This window comes from Saimiri boliviensis, chromosome 9, assembly GCF_048565385.1.
Source record: "Saimiri boliviensis isolate mSaiBol1 chromosome 9, mSaiBol1.pri, whole genome shotgun sequence".
Classification (NCBI taxonomy): Eukaryota; Metazoa; Chordata; class Mammalia; order Primates; family Cebidae; genus Saimiri; species Saimiri boliviensis.
The window spans coordinates 18,980,398-19,006,029 of record NC_133457.1 but is presented as its reverse complement, the minus strand read 5'-3'; the positions used below and the strand labels follow the sequence as shown (position 1 = coordinate 19,006,029).

The 25,632-nt window shown below is 37.6% G+C and overlaps 1 protein-coding gene across 10 annotated transcripts in view; it reads left to right on the top strand.

Moving 5' to 3' along the window:
* PLCH1 (phospholipase C eta 1) overlaps positions 1-25,632 on the top strand; it is a 255,169-nt gene that overhangs the window by 114,238 nt on the left and 115,299 nt on the right. Inside the window, exons 1-2 of one of the 10 annotated variants that reach the window (XM_074405539.1) lie at positions 20,604-24,046; positions 24,547-24,598. The exons of the other annotated variants lie outside the window; for them this stretch is intronic. The gene's annotated coding sequence lies outside the window, so the exon portion shown is untranslated. Of the gene's footprint in view, positions 1-20,603; positions 24,047-24,546; positions 24,599-25,632 lie in introns of those variants that run through there. 10 annotated transcript variants of the gene reach the window in all.

The window sequence follows — 25,632 nt, the reverse complement described above, 5'->3', positions numbered from 1 at the left end:
TTAATTGAATCAGACCCCTTTGAAATAGCTTTCACAGAAACCTGCCTATGAACTTTCACGTACTTCACATTAACCAAAGTTGAGTCACATGACTCATGCAAAGAATGTGGGAAGCATTATTAAGCTGGGCACATGTGCTCCATGTTTTCCAGGTGTAAAGAGCAGTGTTTGTCCCAGGTGAAAATAAAATCTCACGTTCTTTTGCTTCTCATTTAGATCAGTTGTGGACTTCTAAACCTACCTTTGTTATCAATAACACACAAAACCTGCAAATGTCAGTTTCTGATTGCATGCCCATTACTTAATATTTTTTAAAAGTTTTTCAGTCTCCTCTATTTTGTTTCAGAAAACACAGTTATTTCTCATTTAAAGGGTGTGATTTATTTTTTAAATTAATTTCATTTTTTATTAAAAAAATTTCTTTTTTGATTGGGCATGGTGGTTCACACCTGTAATGCCAGAACTTTGGGAGTTTGAGGCGCACAGATCACTTGAGGTCAGGGGTTCAAGACCAGCCTGACCAATATGGCAAAACCTCCTCTCTACTAAAAATACAAAAATTAGCCAGTCATGGTAGCGCATGCCTGTAATCCCAGCTACAAGGGAAGCTGAGGAAGGAGAATTGCTTGAATCCAGGGGCTGGGGGTTGCAGTGAGCTGAGATCATGCTGCTGCACTATGGGGTGACAGAGTGAGATTCTGTCTCAAAAAAAATTAATTAAAAATTTATTTTTTATTTTAATAGGTTTTTGGGAAACAGATGCTGCTTGGTTACATGACTAAGTTCTTTAGTGGTGATTTCTGAGATTTTGGTGCACCCATCACCCAAGCATTGTACACAGTACCCAATGTGTAGTCTTTTATCCCTCATCCACTTTCCACCCTTTCCCGAGTCCCCAAAGTCCATCATATCATTCTTATGCCTCTGTGTCCTCATAGCTTAGCTCCCACTCATAAGCAAGAACAAACGATGTTTGGTTTTTCCATTCCTGAGTTATTTCACTTATAATAATAGCCTCCAGTTTTATTCAGGTTGCTGTGAATGCCATTATTTCATTCCTTTTTATGGCATGCCCATTATTTCTAGGAAAACACACTATAAGATAAAACTAGAATGAATATTTCTTTGGATGAGGTATTTTCTAGGAGCTCAGGAGACCCATTTTTTTTTTTCAAGAGAATAAAGAGAGCTGTAGATCCGTGATTCTCAAACCATAATCTCATAAAATGAACTTTTTTGAGCTAAAGTAATTTTAGATAGTTAAACTTTGATTAATGGAGGTTCCCTGAATCTCTACAATACAAATTGTGTAAAAACTGATGTTGCCGGGCGCAGTGGCTCACGTCTGTAATCCAAGCACTTTGGAGGTCAAGGCAGCTGGATCACCTGAGTTTGGGAGTTCAAGACCAGCATGACCAACATGGTGAAACCCCGTCTTAAAAAAAAAAAAAAAAAAAAAAAAAAACTGATGTTAGTAGTTAGATACTGTCATGCATTTTTCTTAAAAGTTTGGTTCTGCTTCCACTTGGATATAGACAGTTGACAAAGGAAGCTAACAATGTTATTAAAGAAAACTGAAATAGCAGATCATACTTGTCTGACTGCTTTGTTAATATTTTGGCCAGTTGTCTGCCATGTAATTGTCATTGGTATATATGGTAGGGTTAAATATATAAGTATTCCTGGAGGAGTCTGGGTTGTATCTCCTGAGTGCTGCTGTTGCTCTGCCTTCTAATGCACTGATGGTCTGTCCTGACTTGTGTGGGTTCTTGTGTCCTTAATTGGGAAATGCATTTCACCTCTGTGCTATTTGACTGTTCTGTTGAATGTTATTTAACATAGAAAGTCTTGAGGATGCCATTTATTTGTACATCTGTCTCTCTTTAAATCGACTCCCAGGAGAGAGTTCAGAGACTAATACAAGAATGGTGTATTATTCAGGGTTCTCCTGAGAAACAGAACCAATAGGAGATATATAGCCCTTTCTTTACAATAAATTTCTTACACACATATACACATGCAGTCATACTCTATATAGCAATGTTTCGGTCACTGATGGACTGCGTATATGAAAGTAGTCCCATAAGATTATAATAGAGCTGAAAAATTCCAATGGCCTAATATTTACTTGACTATACTTTTATTTTAGAGTGCACTCCTGTTTATTGAAAAAACAAACAAATGATAACTGTAAAATAGCCTTAGGCAGATCCTTCAGGAGGTATTCAGAAGAAGGCGTTGTTATCACAGGAGATGACAGCTCCATGCATGTTACTACCCCTGAAGACTTTCCAGTGGGACAAGATGTGGAGGTGGAAAACAGTGATATTAATGATCCTGACATTGTGTAGGCCTAGGCTAATGTGTGTGTCTGTGTCTTAGTTTTTAACAAAAATGTTAAAAATAATTTTAATGGAAAAAAGCTTATAAGACAAAGATATAAAGATATCTTTGAGCAAAAAGATAAAATATATTTGAGCAGCTGTACAATGTGTGTTTTAAACCGTGTTATTACAAGACTTAATTTAAAATTTAAATTAAAAATTTTAAAGTTTATGAATAAAAAGTTGCATTAAAGTTAAATTAGTGAATAAAGAAAAATATTTTAAAATACATTTAGTGTAGCCTGGATGTACAATGTTTATAAAGTCAATCATATTGTACAGTAATATTCCAAGCCTTCACATTCACTCATTGCTCACTCACTGACTCACCCAGAGAAAATTCTAGTCTTGCAAGCAGCATTCTTGTATGTGTCCTATACATATGTACCTTTTTTTTTGTCTTTTTAACTGCATTTTTAATGTACATTTTGTATGTTTAGATATGTTTAGATATACAAATGTTATTGTGTTACAGTTGTCTATAGTATTTAGTTCAGTAACATGCTGTACTGGTTTGTGGCCAAGGAGCAATAAGCTATACATATAGCCTAGGTGTATAGCAGGTGATACCATCTAGGTTTGTGTACATACACTGTATGATGTTCATACAAGGATGAAATGACATAACACCACATTCCTCCACATTGCTCAGGATATATTATCCATCTTTGTTGTTAAGTGATGTATGACTGTGTGTGTGCCTATGAGTGTGTGTATAATCTGTATATATACATGAGATAAAAATGAGATTTATATATAGTCAATTCTCTGTGTCCATGGGTTCCACATCCATGGATTCAACCAGCTGTGGTTTGAAAATACATTTAAAAATCTGTGTATGTATTAAACATGTTATTAAACATACACAGATTTCTAAATTGTCATTATTCCCTACACAATTCCCTACACACTGTATAACAACAATTTACATTAGGTTTTATAAGTGACCTTGAGATAATTTAAAATATATAGGAGGCTGGTACATGGGTTATATGTAAACACTATGTCATTTTATATCAGGGCTTTAAGAATTCCCAATGATTTTGATATCCTCAGGAGGTCCTGGAAACAATCATTCATGGATACTGTGGGATGACTGTATATATGGAAAATTGAGATTTAAGAAGTTGGCTCACAGAATTATGGAGGCTGAAAAGTTCCATCCTCTGCCATCTGCAAGCTGAAGCCCCAGGAAAACTGGTGGTAAATTCCAGTTCAAGCCTTAAGGGCTGAAAACCAGGGACATTGATGGTGTAAATCCCAGTCCAAGGGTGGGAGAATACCAATGTTTCAGTGCAAGCATTTAGGCAGAGAGAGCCAGTTTAGCATTCCTCTGCCTTTTTGTTCTGTTTGGGTCTTCAACAGATTGGATGATGCCCATCCACATTGTAGAGCGAAATCTGCTTTACTCAATCTACCAGTTCAAATGCTAACCTCTTTTGGAACTACCCTCACAGACACACCCACAAATAATGTTTAATCAGATACTTTGGCATCCTGTGGCTCAGTAAAGTTGACACATAAAATTAACAATCACAAGTGGAGCCCCTTAAACTTCTTTCAATGAAGTTGTTGGTGGAGACAGTGCGAGAGGTTTTTGCTTTTAACTTTCATTGTGCCAAAGAATGTAGTGATTTTTAATTTAAAAGTAACATCTGGGCCTTGGGAAGTAGTTCAGGACATGCATGCTGAAATCTTACTCTACCACTTACAGGTTGTGTGACCTTGGGGAAGTTATTTAGCTTATTTATGCCTTGGAAGCTTCTGTTATAATATAGGGATAATAATAGCACATTCCTCATAGGGTTGTTTTGATTATTATTATTATTTTTTTTTTTGAGACGGAGTTTCGCTCTTGTTACCCAGGCTGGAGTGCAATGGCGCGATCTCGGCTCACCACAACCTCCGCCTCCTGGGTTCAGGCAATTCTCCTGCCTCAGCCTCCTGAGTAGCTGGGATTACAGGCACGCACCACCATGCCCAGCTAATTTTTTGTATTTTTAGTAGAGACGGGGTTTCACCATGTTGACCAGGTTGGTCTTGATCTCTTGACCTCGTGATCCACCCACCTCAGCCTCCCAAAGTGCTGGGATTACAGGCTTGAGCCACCGCGCCCGGCTGTCTGTTTTGATTATTAAATGACTTCAAGCATGCCAAACACTGTGAATACTGCATTGTGAGTGAGTACCTGTTAAATGAAAGGCAGGTTTAGCTATTCTTTTTTTATTATTGTGTTAATGCCTTCACTGTTCTTACAACTGGGGAAAATTGCTCTTGATCCATTTTTTAGTATGCCCACCTCTGCAGCTGGTGAGTCTTAGCATTAGTGGTTTTATTTAGGTTTTTGACTGATTAAACAGGATTAGTTTCTGACTTAGTGTTTAATAACTTCTCTGCCAGAAAAGCCATTGGGTTTTTTTGAGGTTTTAGTCTAAGTTTTCAATTGACAGGCTCCAGGTACTCTAAACTTGAGATTTTAAAAAGTGAAAAAAAATTTTTTTTTAAAAATTTGTTTGGATACATAACAGTTACACATATTTATGGGGTACATGTGATATTTTGATACAGGCTTACAATGTGTAATAATCACCTCAGGGTACTTGGATATTTGTCACCTTAAACATTTGTCATTTCTTTGTGTTAGGAACTTTCCAATTCTACTCATGTTCAGATGATTTCTTCTTGCTTATTAACATCCTTTTCTTGAAGATTGAAGAATTCCCTTTAATATTTCTTGTATGACAGGTCTGGTGTTGACAAAATTCCTCAGCTTTTGCTAATCTTGAGTTTTGATGAGGACCTCTCCCCTATCCTCCAAATTTTGACCACAAAATAGATCAAACACAGTAAAGGAGTATTTGGGCTTATCATTTAGAGAAAAATATGAGGTATAACCCTTATGACCATTTAAATCTGAGAAAAAAATCAATAAAGACAGATTATAGGAAAACATGAATTCTCAAAATTTTTAATTAAAAAAAATGTAAATGGTAGGGCCAGTGAAACAATCTTAAAAGGTGTGTGTTTGTTTTTGTTACTTATTTTTTTATTATGTTGAAAGTCAGTTTTAAACATGTATTCCAGATTGACACAGAAGCTACGAGTCTCCATTAATTGTAGAAAGCTAAATTCTTTTTTATTGCAGAGCCATGACAGTCTCCATTTCAGCACCTAATTTGCATTCTACCTCTCTTTAGCTAGCTTAATATTCAGTTATAATCAGAAGTGTAGCGAGCTCCAAACCTTAAAGGATTTAGAAAGATTTTGTGAAATTAGCAAAATATCTGCTACCACAAATGTTATGAATTCATTTGCTGCAATTTACTTTGAACAAATTAGGCTTAGGAAGGGATCTGCAACATTAAGGAAGAAATGTTGGGTACCGTGCTAACAGAGTAGTAGACTGATATTCTCCCTGGACAATTCTGAAATATGGCATTATTAAATATTGGAAACTCTCTGGTGACTTAACTTCTAGTCCTATTAATTATATACTCATGGAGATTTTGGGTCAGTAATCTAATAATTCATTGATGCTGGGTGACAAAGAGTGAGTTCTCATGTAATGGTTAAAGATATTACATAAAATATGCCCTTTTGCAGAGAAGTGGCCTATGTGTTTACATTATGCTAGTAGGCAGCGTTGCAGATTAGCAACAGATACTTCCCTGGGACCATAGGCTGTTAAATGACCACAAAAGCTTCCTAATTGCAATCTTTCTGCATTCTAACCCATTCCCTACTTTCAGCCAGGGTGCTGATTATAAAGATGAGTATCCCTTCATGGGTCACTCTGCTTAGGACCCTTCAGTGGCTCACAGAGTCCTCAAAAGAAGTCTACACTGTTACTGCATTCACTTGCTCCCATTTGAGTTTTTCTTCCACCCTCCTATTTTATCACCTAGACATCCTGCATATTGAGTTATCTCAGGGAATTCAAGGATGACCAGGCTTCACAAGAAGCAAACTAGGAGCACAGGCAGGCCTTCCTGCCCAGCTCTGATTTCCAAAGCTCTCCCTGCCATCTGCCTCATTCTCTTTCTCTGTAGACTTTCTCTGCTTTGGCATGCTTGGAAATGGCTACCCTATAGCTCCCTGGTTTAAGTGTCTTCCTGCAAGTGATCAGCAGAGATAGAGGTTTGTATAACTCCATTCTCACATTACTATGAAGAAGTACTTGAGACTGGGTAATTTATTTATTTATTTATCTATTTATTTATTTATTTATTTATTTATGAGACGGAGTTTCGCTCTTGTTACCCAGGCTGGAGTGCAATGGCGCGATCTCGGCTCACCGCAACCTCCACCTCCTGGGTTCAGGCAATTCTCCTGCCTCAGCCTCCTGAGTAGCTGGGATTACAGGCACGCGCCACCATGCCCAGCTAATTTTTTGTATTTTTAGCAGAGACAGGGTTTCACCATGTTGACCAGGATGGTCTCGATCTGTCGACCTCGTGATCCACCCGCCTCGGCCTCCCAAAGTGCTGGGATTACAGGCTTGAGCCATGGCACCCGGCCGAGACTGGGTAATTTATAAAGACTCACAGTTCTGCAGGCTGTACAGGAAGCATGGCTGAGGAAGCCTCAGAAAACTTAAAGTCATGGCAGAAGGCAAAGAAGAAGGAGGCATGTCTTGCATAGCTACAGCAGGAGTAAGAAAGAGAAGGGGGCGGTACCATACATTTTAAAACAACCAGATCTCATGAGAATTCACGATTCTGAGAACAGCGAGGGGGACACCCACCCCCATGATTTAGTCACTTCTCATCAGGGCTTTCCTCTAACACATCCCTAGTGTTATACAATTGGACATGAGATTTAGTCAGTGACACAAATCCAAACCAGATCACGGTTCTACTGCTAGTTCTGGAAAAGTGAATCTGATGGGCTAGAATAAGACAGGCTCCCCAGATTATCTCCTGAGCCTGGGAGATAGCCACAGGCACTCCTAGAAGAAAACACAGTCAACCTTTTATTGCTCCCCTTGGCCCCCTCCTTCCCCTTTCATTTTCCAATGATTGTAGCATCAGATGTTTTCATTATAGGCTTGGAGTTTGGTCTTTGGTACCAAAGACTGTGATTGCCATATACATTGTTTATTTATTTTTTATTTTTTGAGACAGGGTTTCACTCTGTTGCCCAGGCTGGAATGCAGTGATGTGAACATGGCTTACTGCAGCCTCACCCTCCTGGGCTTACCTTTCTGATCCTCTTGCCTAAGCCTCTATGTCTGGGACTATAGGCTTGCACCACCTCTCCAGGCTAAGTATTCTTTATTTTTTGTGGAGGTGAGATTTCACCATGTTGTGCAGGCTGGTCTCAAACTCCTGGGCTTAAGTGATATTCGTGCATTGGCCTCCCAAAGTGCTGGCATTACGGGTGTGAACACCACCCCTGGTTCCTGGTTTATTTATGGAAAGCTTAAGGCAGCCCAGAACCTATCTTTCCAACAAGGTGGTATATCTTGTGGATTTGTTTCATTTACTTATTTGTTTAAGAAATATTTACTAGTTACCTACATTGTTGAAGGTGCTATAATATAGAGATGCATGGATTGTAATTATACATAGTATAAAGTCCAATTTACTTTTTGGGGAAACTGTTATATAATTAAGCTACATTTACTTGCTTGTCCAGGGTTATAATCCTTTATTCATTAATATTTTCCCCTAGATCTTGTTCCAATATTATGTCAGGCAGTCAAACCCTTTAATCATTTGCCTGTGAAGATGCCTCTGGTTTATTCTGAAGGTTTACTCATTCTATCAAGGAGTAACTAAGTAGGAGAATAGACATGTTGGGAAAATAAAATCTTCCAACAGTAATGTTGCATGACATTATGAGTTTGGCATTAATTAAATAATGAGAGAGAGAGTTTGTATAATCTGGGAAGCTGGAGGCTTTAAGATTATAAACACGGCAGCTTGCCCAAATCATTTCTAGAGTTGGAAGTAGCTTGAAGTTTAAGACTTCACAAATAAACATTCACATATAAAGAGGAAAATCAGAAAAATCATAGCCTAAATCCAAAATGAAGTCACAGCTGGCTGCTTTGGAAAAAAGAAGGATGAGCTTTGTTGGTAAAGTCAGCTCTTCTGCATGTTTAAAGTCTATGTAGCAGAGTCTGAAAGAAAGTATACTAAATTTCGATTCTCTCTTATAGCAGGCTTAAATTTAGCTCTTTGTGGAAACTGATGGGGAACATGTACATGGTGGAAGGTATATCGTGTTATATTTTTAAAGTTCAGTGATGATAACTGTTGAAGGGGTTATATCACTAGACTATTTATGGGGTGATAGTGGGTAACAGGATAGTAGGAGACCCCTACAAAGAGACCATTAAGTAAACCAATTTGTTGAATATTTGAAATCATATTCTCTTGTCATGAGGAAGAAAGCATACTTGAACTTGCATTCTTAAAATTGAACACTTAAAAACATCATTTGGAGAACTGTGTCATGGTAGCCAGTGTGAAATAAATAAGGGGAAGAAAGCATAACTCACCAACAAAAGCCATCAGTAGATGTGCCAAAGCCGAGTGATGTTTATTGTCAAGCTTTGATTTGAGAGTTAGTTTAGAATTCCTAACTGTTGAGCCCCTTGCTTCCTTTGTGTGCTAGCGGGTGTACCCAGGGATGTCAGGCAACTTTTTCTTAAGAAGATGGTAGATTAATTCCATAAAAGCACAATTCACGAGCCCAATTTGAATAAATTTTGAGGTCGAATGTTGTCTTTGCAGTTGGTGATTTGAAAGGTTACTTTAAATCCACTGAGTAAACATACTAAAGTAGGTGAGAGGTTCTTTCTTGGGTTATGGAAATGTGTTATTGATGTATGATAATTGTGGCTAAGGTAATTTTCTAAACTTTAGTACTAACTACAAGTTTATCCTGTCCTCTCTAGAGAAGTATAAGAATTAATTTGCTGTCTGAGGAAATAAAAATGATCAAATAAAAATGAGAAGGGTTTACTCACAAAACACACTTTCCATAGCAAAATAGCAAAAGTGCTAATTGAATGTAGGTAATATTTTTCCATTTCAAGGAAAAAATAATATGAACTTTGAATGTATTCCTTATCTACAGATATGGATCTTTATCTTCATGGCATTTTATTTTGCTTGTCCTAAGGACTTTTCTCATCTTTTATTAGGGCAGGACCTACCATGTTTTTCTAATAATGCTGGCCTGGCCAGAGTCATGTAGAACTTTCTGATTCCCTTTTACTTGATGTGTGCAGGGGCTGGCTAAAGTTAAGGATTTAGCTTCTTCTGGAATTGAGTAGTCCACAGGGAAATGGACCTCTGATTGAGAGCTCATTCATTTGTCCTAGTCAGTTTTTTTTTAGTATGATTTCTGCATCCAGGTATTGATGATGCAGACCATATCTTTATGGTCTGCAATGTTCAAACCATATCTTTAACTCTCAAAGTCTTAGAGTCCAGTCAATTTGGGAGGAAAAGCTGCTGAGCTTCAAGCTGTTCTAAAAGTATATCATTTGCATGAAAATTAGACAAATTGGATAGGGTGAGCTATTTCTAGTGAATGAGTCTTTTGTTGTTCCCATTTCCAGTGTATTACAGACTGATAATTTTATAGACTACAATAAAAATCAATTATTAAAAGTAAAAAACCAAGACATAAAAAAATAAACTCCAAATTTTTATTACATTTAACAGATATAAAATTAGACTATCAAATTGTTATAAAAGTATCTAATTTTAAAAAATATATCTATACTTATGTGAGATAAGCATAGTTATTTTGTACTCATCACAATTTGCAGACTGGCATGGGATCACACTGAGACACCAAATCTAATTATTTAGTTGGAGCTGAAAAAGTTAAATAGTACCTAGAAGCTTCTATTTAAAAAATTTCCCAAAATGATACCTTGATTTAAATTTGCTATATTTACTTTTTTCCCTAACAACAACAGCAGCAACAACAAAACAACAACAAAACATTCATCACATTTTCCTTTTTTTTTTTTTTTTTTTTTAACAGGTTAATCCTATTCCAGGGAAGTTGAGGTTATCTGCCTAGTCCTGGGTGAATCTTGATCAGATTGCTTATTCCAGTTTCTTGCTGAATGATTGGTGTAGGTAGGAACAAGTGACTCAATGCTGGCCAATGAGATGTGAGGGAAGTTGGGGCACTTCTGAAAAAGTTTATTTTCCTCTTAAAAAGGATATGATGAAATGACTCGGATATAATGCCTGGAGCTGCTACAGCCATCTGTCAACCTACGAGTTTATGATGATTAGAGTAGAAAGATGGAAGAAACTTGGATTTTCAATGAATTATTGAATTGCTAAATAAACTAATTTTAATGCCTTCCAAATTTCTCATATGGAATTTTAAAAATTCTTTATCTTTCAAGCAATTTGTCATTCTCTTAAAAGCATCTAAACAGTGATTTGCACGCCATTCAAAACATATATGATATTTTAATAAGAAGTTTGATTTTTAAGGAAAATCTGTAATTAATTAAATGTTTAAGAATCAATTTCCCATGCAATGCTCTACCCTGAGGCATGGCTTTTCATCAGGTGGCAGCTTTTAGACTTGCAAGCAAAAAGACTACTAGAAGGAATGAACTGATCTCTGTAGGATTTGCTCAGCAAGCCAAATGTTTAAGAAGCAGCATATGTCACAAAAATAAGGTGTACTGCAGCTGTAAGGACTGTCTTTCTTTTGAGATATAGGACATTTCTAACCTTAGGCAGGGGTAGGTTAAATTAAGTTTGAATCTTGTTTTGAGTGTTGAGGCAAGTGCACAATGTGCGTAGTCCTCTCAGGGCAGGCTGTAGGTTATGGATCATCAACAACCACTGGAGGCTCTGACTGAGGGGTTGCACAGTCTTTTTTAATCCCTTAGCACTCTGCTTTCAGCCTTGAAAGTTAGCTGAAATGCTCAGATGGAGGAAAATACAAGCTGCAGGGCTTGAGAAGTACCTGTAAGTTTAAAAAGAACTATTACTAGGCATTTTGGGAGAAGTAGTTTGTGACAAGTAGATGGAAAGGAAAGAGATTGGGGCAAAATGAGGTCATATGAATGATATGAGTGAGTGTAGCTGGTAACAGAGCTGAGAGATTTTAGTTTTTTTTTTTTAAATTAGGAATTGAATGACACTTTGAATCTGCCATTATTTTGTGTTAGAGATTGTCCTCAGCACTTTTCTTACATTAATTCATTTAATCCACACCACAGCCCCATCAAACAGGTAACATTATTAAGCCCAGTTACAGATGAAGGAAGTAAGTCCAGTCCAGGGAAGTTAAGTATCTTGTCCAAGATCCACTGCCTTCATAGTTCACACTCTTACCCATGAACTACTCTTGCCATATGGAATATTTCAACTGTATAGACACATACAAAGAATAGTATAGGAATCACCTGGGTATCCAGTGTACCACTGTGTCATTTAAAGAAATACAACTTTAAAAACATAGGTGGTGCCTGAACACCTTCCTCTGCCCCCAGTTCTCCCTTTCTATGATCTTTCTTTCTGTGATCTTTCTGGCATGAGTTCTGGTTTGGCTTTTGGTAGAGGGGTTGGGTTTACTTTCTCATGCCCCCTGGGCTCTGCTTACTTAAGCAGCAGTTTTGAGAGAAGAAGTTTTCCGTAGCATCTGGAGCCCAGAGCCACATCTCAGCCAGGCATCCTAGACAGTGAGCCAACTTCTGGCCCACTATGGGGTGGATCCTTTAGCCTTCATTTAGTTCTCACTGTCCTGTAAGTGCTCAGCAACCAGCCCCGTTCCCCTCTGCTGGTCATGGTAACCTGAAGCCCCATAGGAAAATGGGAAGGGCATTGCTATTGATGTGGGGGAAAAGAGGCTTCCCCAAAACTACCCTGAGCAGTCTTAGTCCTCATTTGATCATTACCGGTAGGCGGCGCAGTTAAGCACAGTCTGAACCTTTGCTAATAGCACAAGTGTAACTTACAGCAATGCGCTGCTGTTTCTTGGTTGGAGGGGCTATGAAGGCCAGGCCTTATAGTCCTCTTTTGGTTACAAACATCTTATTTTCTGAGTTGTTTTTACTTGAAGAAGTTAGGGTGATTATTTTAGAAGGATACATACAATTATTTTAACAGTTAAATTAACTTGATATTGAAATGCAGGTTTTCTTGGCACTCAAGGATGATAAGCAGTAGGGAGTCTGCTTTAGGCTTACTGATGCTGTTAGAACAACTCAAAGGGATTTAGAGGAGACATGGGGGATTGCAGCCTTTAATACCCTTAAGTTAAAGAAAAGATGGAGTCAGGAATGTTTCACCATGGAGTCGTTTTGTTTGTTTGTTGAGACAGAGTTTTGCTCTCTCACCCAAGGAGGAGTGCAGTGGCATGATCTTGGCTCATTGCAAACTCTGCCTCCCGGTTCAAGTAGTTCTTGTGCCTCAGCCTCCAGAGTAGTTGGGATTACAGGCATGTGCCACCATACCTGGCTAATTTTTGTATTTTTAACAGAGATGGGTTTGGCCATGTTGGCCAGGCTGGTCTTGAACTCCCAGCCTCAAGTGATCTGCCCCCCTCAGCCTCCCAAAGTGCTGGGATTATAGGCATGAGCCAGCACACCTGGCCCACCATGGAGTTTCTGCAGTAATTTATGTTTTGATTTATTCATCAACTACTTACCATTTGCCTCTTGCCAAACACTGGCAGGTATGAGAGATGTAGCAGTAATAAAAGCATATAAAAAATTTTACCCTTATAGAACTTACATTCCAGCAGGAGAGGCAGAAATAATAAAGCAAGTAAAATGTGTGTGTCTGTGTGTGTGTGTGTGTGTGTGTGTGTGTGTGTGAGTGATATGTAATAAGTGCTGAAAAAAACAGTGAAGGAAACAGGAAATAGTAGTTTTTTTAAAAAAATAAACCGTTTAAAGGAGCACATCACCAATGCAGAAGCAGACATATTGTTCTAAATACAATAATCAAAATAAAATTATGACATTGAAACTGCACAGACTGTTAGAACATCTCCATACTAGGACTGTGATACCTTTGAAAAGGTGGGCATCTAACCAGTAGGTAGCTCTTGGTCCCCTCAGCAATGGGAGCTGTAGTCCACTTTCTCCCCTCCAGGGTGACCCTCCTCATGGTCTAAACACCTCCTGACTTTCTTCCCTCCAGCCCCTGCAATAGGATGTATCATAGTAAAAAGAGAAAAACTTGAGTTCTTCACACTCAGAGAAGGGAAAAATCTGGAAATACATTATGGTCAACCACTTCCCTCACTGGCAATGTTAGCAGTAGAAGGGAAAGTGATTTTTCTTTTTCAGAAAAGAATTTTGATGTGTGTATGTGTCTGAGGGGGATAGGCTTTGGAGATCAGCATAGCCTGAGAATTTGGTAAGTTGGAAATGAGCTTTTTATTAATATCAGAAATTCAAATGAGGATTACTTCCCTAATGTAATTGCCATGAGCATTCATAATTATAATATTACAGATCATGAGCAAACTGTCCTTTTTAGTTTACTAATAAAAGATTTCGATAAATCAGGATATAACTTTAAGAACACCCCTCCCCCACCATTTAAGAAAACTGAATCAGGAATTGTTTTTTCTTTTGCAAGATTTTCATTTAAGCAGAGTTCTTAACAATTTTTTTTTGGGGGGGGGGAGCAGTCATTTTAAAATGCCTACATGAGCATGGCTTTATCGAGACACAGTTAAATCTACATAGGCCTAGTCATCTCAATACAGAAGATAAGGCAAAAATTGAATTTTAAAAACTGCATTTTGGACTGGGAAGTATTTAATCGCCAAAGATAAACTGCTTTACAGCTGATTTGTTCATGGATATGATGATGGCTCTAGAAGGTAATAGATACTTGATTTGGTTTCCCTGAATAATTCTGAATTCTGGATTAAAGCATGGTAACTGATTTAAAGAAGACATGACTGTTTTGTTGAGAGGGAGACACAGGGAGTAGTGTGTGTGAAAGTGGGTTGGTATAGGGTATTCTGTGACTACAAATCAGCTGATTTTATGGAGTTTCCACTTGCAGCTTTTCCGGTAGCTAGAATACTTCAGCCATTGAGCACAGCTCTTTTCAGACACTGTAATGATCACTTGCTGACATGGCCCTATCAAGCCATTTCCAGTGTCTGACAGAGCTGATGGCCACTGTGAAACTGCTGAGAGGTGTCCTGGATGAGTCAAGCTGGCCAGACTGGCTTAGGTTTAAAACCTTGGATCCTCACATTTCTGGAACAAAAGAAAGGATACACACTGGTCAAAAGTGTGATTAAACCAATCTTGTTGACTATTTTTATGTTTCTGAGTCAAGTGCTTCAAAAAAAGAAAAAAGGAGTTTTGGTCACTTGTTCACCTAGGGAAAGATCGTTTAAAATGGCCACTAGTGTCTAAATGTCCACAGATGTGTCTGCATTATTCATCAGATGTTTCGTCTGTCATTAGAATAGCACTGTCTTGCACAGAGCAAATGTTTCTTTGAGATTGAAAGAAGATGTAGGTCTAGTTATTGCTTTTTTATTTTTCAGATCTGGATTGTGGGGATAAACTCTGATGTTTGAATTGTTCTTGTTCTGTGGGAGGAAAAGGATTTCTGATTACGGTACTTATCAGTAATTGGAGTGCTGAATCAGTTGCAAAAATTCAAAATAGCATGCAGATTGGGACATAATTTTCCTGTGTGAACAGTCCTTTAGGGAAGCAGCCTTACAGGATAACAGTTTTATACATTGTTCATTTCTGTACTGAATGTTGTAGTGACCCAGGGCAGCGGGAGCCAGAGTCCAGGCAAAGCTTGTACATCTCCTGGGTGTTGACAAGTACTGCTATCTCAAGTACTTTTTGTTGAACTGAGGTTCTACTGCTTCAAGTGCACACATCATGTTTAAACACAGTATACCTTGAACTTGGCATTGATCCTGGCATTACACTAGGATCCTAGTGATGCTAGCATTAATAATATAATTTGTAATATGGAAGAGCACCATCCCATATTTAAGGCTTGTATTTTATTATTGTCAAGCATCTACTCTGAGTCTACTCCTGTGGTCCTGTGAAATTACCAAAATATCCAGAATTGTTTTCCCCTGATACATTGCTGTGGCTGTAAATTAGGCAAAGGTGGATTAAATGTGGACCAGTTTGATATTTAATAATAAATTTTGATCAGAATTTTATGGTTAGATAAATAACTTTTAAGAACAATAATTTTTTCCCTAAAAAATTAAAAATTAGAAGTAGTTTCTGTGGTGAGCCATAAAAGAATATCTTAAATTCCAAAATTTTCTTCAATCACATGAAAACATTTTAGTCTCTTTTAATTTTCAAGTCTCTTTTTTAGCTGTTAATTCTATATGGGTACGTAGCATATTAGGTACTAGTTTAAGAAGTTCTTAAAAACTGTATTTATTTGTAAAATGTTACTTGTTTATTGGAAAAGAGAGAATAAGAAGAATATGAATTATGTGTAACCCTCTAACCCAGAAACAACCATAGTTGCCATTTTTGTATAAACCCTTTTAGTGTTTTCTCCATTTCTCATAATATAGACAAATATACACATGTAATGTTAGAGCCTAACCTTTGTGTGATTAACTACAGTGCCGGAGTCAGAAAGAAGAAAATGTAGATGGTATATGCCAAAGGAAGGGTTAATTCTCAGAAAACTGGAGGAGGCTATAATATGACAAACTCTCACAGGCTGCCCAAAGACCTGATTTAGGAAATTTTTCTATTATGAAACTTGAAGTTCTGGAAGATATTTTGACTGGGTAAGTTTGCAGCCAGCTGGGTGATTCCACTATAGTCTGACTGATCTAATAAAATACTTTCAAATCAAGTTCTTTACTATTAGCACAAGTAACAACACATTGATAAATATCTAAGCTAACCATTATAATTTTTGACCGTTTGTATTGGCTCTTCATCAGATCATAGCTTTAAATGCTAAAGTTCACTGGTTTTGAGATAACCACAAATCAGTCTCTGCTCTTATTCTCAAAATAAAACAGGTTTTATTCTCAAAATAAAATAGTTGCCTATTTTTATAGGCAATTGACAAGAGTTGGGGATCTCGTTCAGATCTGTTCATTGCACCACCAGTTCATTAATCCAGTGAACAAAATGTATGAATTCACTGTTGTGTGGTAGGCAATTCTTCCAGGCACAGAAAATCATGGGAGGATAAAACACTTCTGTCCTTACGGAGCTTATATGTTAGTGAACAGTGACAGGAAATAAAGAAGAAAATGACTGTTAATAGTAGTTAATTAGGAGGCTGCTTTACTTAATCTTCACCTGAATATAAAAAAGGAGTAAGGCATGCACATAGCTGAGAAGCAAGTATTCCAGGGAAAAGAAACAGTGAGTGCAAAGTGTGTGGGGAACTGTGCAGAGTCTAGTGATCAGTGGGAAGAAGGGCCAAAGGGAGAGGCTGGAAAGAGACTATGCTGACCCTGGCAAGGAGTTTGGGACTAATTATACTCCCAGTGGGAGGTTGCCAGAATATTTGAAACATCTAATTGACCATTTAAAAATACCATATTGACCGTGATATTGAGAAAGAGGGTCATCAGATTGATGGAGACAATTACTAGATGTGAGTTATTGCAAATGGAGAGTCAAGACTTTGTGAAGGATGGAGAAAGGAAACAATGATGAATCCTTGGTTTGGATCTTAAATAATTAGGCGCTGCTGCAACCATCTACTGAGACAGAGAGGCTGAAGAGAAGCAGGTTTAAATTTATGTGATCTTAAAGATCTAATTAGATACCCCAGTGCTTGTCATTCAGCAGTTATATGAGCGAGTCTGGAACTGAAGGCAAGAGATGAGGCTTGAGATTTACATTTGGAGTTATCTGTGTGTGGATTGGAATTAATGTCATGAGATTAGGCTGCATTGCTTAGGGTGGCATAGAAACACAAATTCCTTCAATGTTTGTAAGCAGTTTTATTGTTTTGCTGTAGAATTTCAGATAACCAAGAATCTGCCACTACTTTGAGCCGCTGCATTTTCTGAGCTCTGATGTCATTCAGAAAAAAGGAAAAGAAATTAGTATTTGTCGAAAGTTTAATGTGTATGGGAAATTGAGCAAGACATTTTTTATGTGTTATTTCATTTAGTCTTCACCATGATTCTCTTAAAATGTGAGGAAACTGGCTCAGAGTTAACTAAGTAAGTAGACAAGATGGCAATGTGACTGAGAAGTGAATACAGGATGTAAATCCAGGTTGTTTAGTGTTCTTTTGCTTTATTGGGCTTGTAGTTGGCAGAGTTGCAATGGCAATTATTTTCTTTGGCTAGTTCTTGCAAATATATACATAATTTTAAAGTGAATATAACATCTCACATATATATGTTTTAAAACTTTCAAAACAATATTTACTTGTGGCAAAGACAAGAAAATGTTTCAACAAGGTTTTAAGGTGGGATTTACTCTCATCCCTTTCTCTTTAAATACCATTTTCTTTCCATAAATTCTATAAATTTTCAAGCCTACTGTAGAAAAGATATCTTTCCTTACCTACCACTAAGTTCATAGCTGAGACTCCTATAACAAAATGCAAATTAACAAGAGAAACACATACAAATTTACTTAATATAAATTTTGTGTGACACGGGAGCCTTCAGAAATGAAGAACCGCCCCCTTCCCACCCTTACCCACCCCCAGCCCCAAAAAGAGATAAAGACCCAAAGCATGGGGAAACCTGTATATTTTTATGTACAGTTGGGCAGAAGTATGATTGGATGGCAAAAGGATATGATTAAATAGTGGTAAACTAAGAGGAACTTAGCAAGGCTGTTTGTTCAGATTGCTCTTGGTGTCTCTGTGTCTTGGAGGATAAGGTTTTTTTGTTTTTTGTTTTTTTCCTGGGCATAGGGAAGACACCTTTGGAATGAAAGCCTTAAATCCCCACATTAGAGGGAGGTCAGGTAATTCTTTTATGACCTGCTTCAAGGGGAGAAGGATGGGAGAGGTCAGAGAGACCTTCCTGCTTCTGCTGTTTCCTCAAAGGCCAATGTGCCATACTTTGGAGTAATGTATCCCTGAATTTTTCTCTGTAGCGTATATTTATGTATATACGTGAAGTAACTCAAATAGAATTATGCTCTATCTGTTGTTTTATAACTTTTTGGTTCACATAAAAATGGATCTTAAGGCTGGGTGCAGTGGCTCACATCTGTAATCCCAGCAGTTTGGGAGGCTGCAGGCAGATCATGAGGTCAGAAGTTCGAGATCAGCCTGGCTAACATGGCAAAATGCCGACTCTCCAAAAATACAGAAATTAACTGGGCATCTTGTAATCCCAGCTACTCAGGAGGCTGAGGCAAGAGAATTGCTTGAACTCAGGAGGTGGAGGTTGCAGTGAGTCAAGATCATGGCACTGCATTCCAGCCTGGGCAACCAAGTAAGACTCTCTCTCACAAAAGAAAAAAAAAAAAAAAAAGGAAAAATATTTGCTAACTTTTTTTTGCAAAATTAGATTTATGGTATTCTTTTAAATGACAATAATATATGATTAACCCACCGCTTATTTAATTTTGCCCCATGGACATTTAGATTTTTTTCCAGTTTGTTTTTAAACCATTGTAAACAGGGTGGCAGTGAACAACCATGTTTCTGTGTTTATCTATGTGGATATTTTTGCTTCATTATGTTGGTATCTCTACAGGAAAAATCCCTGGTATTATGATTGCAAGGTCAAAATGTTTGTTTGTTTTAAATTTAGATAGTTATTGCTAAGTTGACTCAAATAATGTCACTAATTCATAATCTTGTTATTAGCTTCCCAACTTCAATTACAATGGCTTTTTAACATTAAAAATTTAGCAAATCAGGTGAAATATTATTTACTCTGACTTTAAGTTTTTAACCATGAGTAAGGGTATTTTCTTTTTTTTTTTTTTTTTTTTTTTTTGAGACGGAGTTTCGCTCTTGTTACCCAGGCTGGAGTGCAATGGCACGATCTCGGCTCACCGCAACCTCCGCCTCCTGGGCTCAGGCAATTCTCCTGCCTCAGCCTCCTAAGTAGCTGGGATTACAAGCATGCACCACCACGCCCAGCTAGTTTTTTTTGTATTTTTAGTAGAGACGGGGTTTCACCATGTTGACCAGGATGGTCTCGATCTTTCGACCTTGTGATCCACCCGCCTCGGCCTCCCAAAGTGCTGGGATTACAGGCTTGAGCCACCGCGCCCGGCCGTAAGGGTATTTTCTTCTATATTTTTATTAGTTACTACTGTGAATTGTCTTTTCATATCCTTTGCCTATTGTTAAAATAGGGCTGTCTTTTTTTTGACTTGCAGGAATCCTTTATGTAATGGATATGAAAGCTTTATTTATTAGATATTCTTGCAAATATGTTCTCCCAGCCTATTGTTTTGAGTGGTTTATATAGATATTTTTCATGTAGTTAAACTTATCATCCTTTTCCATGAAGGTTTCTGTTTTTGCCCACATAAGATGAAGTGTGGAATTTTACTCCAGAATGGCCTCTAGAAGGACATAGTTAGTTATATGGCAGTACTTATGTGTTTAAAATTTTATAGACTATAGTGGTTGAAGTAGATAGCTTTTATTTCATTGACTTAACAGTGTCATACATGAGACACTATTTCAGTGTCCTGTGTTTCTGACATTGGGAGCTTCTGAGGTGGCTGTCAGATATTCATCATCTTTCTTATACAACTCCCACTTTCCCTCTAGGTTGCAGCTCTTTCTTACTTTGGTTCTTTCTTGCTGGCTCTCTTCTTTACCCTCAAAGGTTTTGCTTCCTGTTGTATCTTCATGTCCCTGCCACCATTGTGTTATATAATTCCTACTCTCTCTTTCAATCTATCCCTGACATTCCCCCTGTTCTCCATGACATTTTTTCCTGTTCCTTGTCAATTATTATATGCTTCCCATGCTTTACTTGAAAAACTACACCAATCATAGGGTAATCTTCTCAGCCTTGCTTATTCTTCTTGTATGATCAGCCTCATACTGCTCAGGAAGTGCGTGGCAGTTGTACGTGCATACGTTAGTATGTGTAACTATTTCTGAATTCAGACTCAACAAATCTTTTTTGCAGAGGGTTATAGTTTAATGCTGGCCTTTTTTTCTTTTCTGGGATTGACTATATAGAAAATGTAACACATCTGCTCTTATTATCTATGCACACTTTGATGATAAGAAGTTTTCAGTATTTTTCATCTTCCATATTTAGATTTTTTTTTTTTTACTATTTTTTAAAAGTGATTTTGAAATCCATAGTACACTGATTTGGGATAACAACTCCAATCAGAATGCCATAAATAGGCTGTGATGAACACTTAGTTACTCAGCAGTGTTTATATGTTATTTAATTTGTTTAAAGGAAGTTTATGATATTAGGACAAAGGATGAGGACAAATGATTTGTTTGGATGAGGACAAATGATTTTTGAAAAGTAAACCTGAGGGGATTCTCCCAGGCATTTTCCTCACCACACAGAGTTCTATTTTTGTTTTATAGATGGATTTTTTTGTTGTTGACAAAAACATCTGCCATAGAAATAAGGTACCTGCTTTAAATGCCACACAACTTGATTTCCAAGTGTCCTTGAATGGAAATTGTTAGGCCTGCTTCAGCACAGCAGGTGGTCTCTGAAGCCTTTAGCCCTTGGGAGTCTGTTGGCTTGAGGGCAACAAAGATTTTGGGTCGGGGGCAGGGAGTATGGCTCTGTTTTCCAGGCAAAATGTGATCTCTTCTTCCGTTTTCTGTTATTTGATCTTGGATAGAAAGCCTTAAATGTGATTTTCCATTTTCTGTTATTTGACTCTTGAATAGAAAGTCTTAAAGACATAGGGGATTTGGAACTCTCTGGATAAAATTAGGACAATTTGCATGAAATCAGTTAGCCTTTTTTTTTTTTTTCCTCAAACTTTTTCTGTTTTGAAAAAAGAGAATCAGCTTCATGTTGGTGAAGGAAATAGGGGCTCAAGTGTAAGAATTGGGAGCTACTGGGGGTATATGATTTTGCTGGATTATGGAATAGACATCCCTTTTTACAACGCAGTTAAATGAAGGAGGTAGATGGACTCCTGGACTGTACACTGCCCTGTATACTACTCCTGCATGGTACATTATAGAGTATACTATAGAGTGTACAGTAGCTTTAAAAAATGAATTAGACAATAACAACCTTAACAAATACTTACTCTGTGTTTAGAATGTGTAATGTACTGTGTTAAGTATCCTTTAGAGGTGTTACCAACTATAAGTTCTGGAGGCTGTCAGTGTAGTAGAAATTGACATAAGGCTAAAAGAGTTTTCCCAGACAAGGCTTCATTGGAGCTTTTGCCCAGACATAGGGAGGCAGCACGAGAAAGAGAGAGAAAATATTCCCTGACTCTCCAAAAAGAGCTAATAGGGCTTTTTTCTTGGGCAAAGTGTGGGAATTGATATCAGGGGCAGGGTATGCAGGCTGGGCTGAGCAAATCACAAGAGGGGTAGGGTATACAGGTCAGCATTATCTGGTTGCAATGGTTATCTTGAGTAATGGGCCGTTTGGTGGTCTAACCTGTGGCAAAAAGACTGCAAAGCAATTGGTCAGCATTCTTTCCCCTCAGGAAGCTCCTCAGGAAGCTGAGGTGAGAGGACCACTTGAGCCTAGCAGGTGAAGGCTATAGGGAGTCCTGATGGTGCCACTGCCCTCTAGCCTGGGCAACAGCCAGAACCCCGTCTAAAAATAAAAAGATCAGATGCCATTTGGAATTTAAATAAATAGGCTAGAATATGAATCTCTTGTTGTCTGAAATATAAGGGCAACAGACTTTTAGTAAGAGGCATTTCTATGGAAACAAGAAAAACAAACATTAACGGTAGGAACATCTATCCAGATGTTAGACTCAAAGAATCTTTAGTTACAGAGGAGGACAGTGGCTATCTGACATTTTTTTTCTTGACTGTATCACAAGGAATAAGTTTCAGCCTATAGGGCCTCAGGAAAAAGGTAGTAGCAATTCTGTTGAGTTTTAGTCAGAAAAATGGATGACATTTTGAAAATGTTAGTTTGAAGACTTGTAATCCAGAAAAGATTTAAGATTCAGTCCAAATTGTAGAAAATAATACATATTTTTAAAAACCTCAAAAGCAACAGGGTGTATTATAAACTTTCACCATTCTCTCATTTTTATCCAAGGCAAATCATGGTAGAACTAATTTGTTTGCAAAAATAAGTTTTAGTCTTATGTTTGGCCTGATTATTATATAAGATGCAACAAGAATACTTATTTGTCATGTAAGCTGTCTTTCAAATTGGTGTTGTTAGAACTTTTTCCATAAGGAATCTCAGATTAGACTTTCTAAAGCCTCAAATCCATCCATGGATTTATTTGTGCCTGCAAATACCTGTGTGAATTGGATGAATTCCTCTCCGATGGAGGTCCCAAGATAAATTGGGACTCCTGGGCATGTTAGAAAGTGGCATTCTTTACTTACTACAGGTTAGAAATCCTGTATAGGGACTGGGTAGAGAAGGTATATGAGGCCAGTTTTCCCAAGTGACTTTTATTGGCTGTATAAATCACCTCTGATTCATTAAAGCAGTCAGTTTCTATTTAAAAGAAGGCTATTTCAGTTAAAACTTTGGTAAAATAACTAGTGTCTCCAACTGTGCTCCTGTAAAAGAAAACAGATTCTTATTGTACATATGCAAATAACTATATTGCCATAATTTAAGAATACTCACAAATAGTTTCCAAATTCTGGAGAAATCATGTAGAGAGAAAGAAATACTTTCCAAATTTTGCTCACAGGAGTATACCTCATTGTTAAAAGCTGTAAATAGCTCAAAAGAAAAAACAAGTTTTCTTGACTCTGAAAAACAAAAGGATCAGCAATGTTTCAAGCAAAAATTCATAAAAGAATTATTTTAATATTCTATTGGTTCAGTCCATGCAATTAACTCCTTTTCTGCATGATATTTATGAACACATTAGCTTTCCAAGAGAATCTTACAAGGTTTTTTCTCTATTCTAATGGCCTAATCATCAAAATTATCAGAGGCCTACATTCAAGGGTACCTGTCAGAGTCCTGCAGCTGATTATAAACCATCCTCTGAAAAGGATCAAACAGAGCAATTGTCTGTAAATGAATGACAAAAGTCTTAGGACACCAAAGTTAAAGACACAATTGACAAGTAAATTTGGTTATGTCTGTGGCACATGATGATAATTATTACTGATAATTATTGACAGAATTACAATTTTGGAACCTATATTTATAGCACTTATGAATATAACCCAAAGAAAATTAAACACTAATTTATACTTGACAATGATTTTCTGTATGATTTAAATTAAATTAATTATATTAAACTGAATATGTTTCTTTCAGACTCTAGGGGAACTAATATATAAAAGGCTTAATCAGGTCAAAAAAAGCTAATTTAGAATCTGATTTTGGAAAGTTTGTCACATATCAAAGGTTTAAAACACGATGTCATAAAATTAAGACCACAGTTTATTTATTTAGCCGAAGTGTTTAACTCAAATATTTTTTTTTAAAAAAGCAAATATCCTTTATTCTTTTATAAAGAGGAGACAGCTTTCCAAATAACAAGACCCAATAAAGACAGTATGAGGTCAACTAACTCTGTCTCTTCTCTTTTCCCTTTTCCTGTAGGCAAGCAGAAATCTTGTTGAAAGGTAAAATCAGTTTTTTCTTTGCAGTAATGTATTAATGCTAAAGCTAATTTTGATAAAAAATTTTAAGTAAATTAATTTTAACTAGTTTAATCATAAAATGAGTTTATTAAACTCTTATTAAACCTTTTATAACCTTTTACAATTTTCTGTTAAAGAGCAGATCAGTGCTCCAAGAGAACCCTGTTATTCTGACACATGGGCTCAGGTTCTGGCCCTGCATCAGTGCTAATGTTTAATTTATGGAAAAACTAAATGATGCCATTTTAATTAGTCACCTTGCTCACACACAAAATTTTCTTTGTAAGATTAATCTTTTACAAACCTTCTACATCTTGCTTAAACTTTCAGTTTTACTTTTTTTCAATCTTAAAACAATTTTTAGACCCTCTACATTAGACAGAATTACTTTCTCTTAGAAGAAACTATAATTTCCATACCTTTCTAAAAATGCATAATTTTTATTTTCAGTGTAAGCAATTTTTTTTTTTTTTTTAATGCAGTGTCTTGTTCTGTCATCCAGGCTGAAGTGCAGTGGCACGATCTCGGCCCACGGTAAGAGGATATAAGCTTACCCTAAGTTGGCCAGGATAAATATTCTGGTTTTTCAGGCGATGGGAGGGGCCATAAAGTTCCCAAGAGTTTATGTCTTTTGTGTTCAGCCACCAGGACAGGTAGAGAAATACCATCCGGTGGGGACTGGGTTAGGTGGGTCTGAGCTCAGACTCTTCTTGGGTGAGACTTGCTGAGGCTGCTGTGTGGGATAGGGAGTGAGTGTCAGGCCGATGAAATTATGTTCCAAGAAGGATTACAGCTGCCTCTGCTGCATCATACAGGTTTCCAGAGAAGTGGGGGAAAGCTGGCAGTGACAGGCCTCACCCAGCTTCCATGAAGCTAGCGAGCTGGTTTCCAGGGAAGTGGAGGGGAAACTAGCAGTGACAGGCCTTAATCAACTCCTATGTAGCTTTTGCTGTGCCCTGCCAGCAGTTTATATCCAGGCAACCTAGGTACCAGGCTCAGACCTTGCCCCAGGCTACTAGCCTCTTGGTTGAGAAAGTAAACATAGCTTTCAGGCTTCACCCCTCCCTACCTGCTCACACTGTCAGCCATAGCTCCTGCAGCAATTTACATTTGTCCCTCCAGATTCTGCTTAAGAAAAATCATTCTCAAAATTGTGAGAAAGTTCAGCTAGAAGCTTCTTTTACCCTCCTAGTTCTTTCACCCTCCTAGTTCCTAGTGACCCCCTCGCTAGTTCTGTGGGCTGCCTTCCCCAAGGACCCCTGTGAGATGAAAAGTCAAGGATGGCTTCCCTAGTCTAGAGCTGGTGACTGGGGGGGCCTCCAGGGCTGTTCCTGCTGTTTCTTCTACTTTAAATTTTGTTTGTCTCCCTAAATCCATTTCAGCTCTAGGTAAAGTTAATTCCTTCTCCTGTAATCTGGATTTTCAGGTCCCCCAGGAGGCATATGTGTTTGAAGGCAGGTTTTCCCCTCTAACACTTTTGGAACTCAGTTTTTTGGCTGTCTCATAGAATTTGCAGAATGAGCTGCTGCTTCCATAGGATCTGTGAACTCTTGATCTTCCTAGCACGT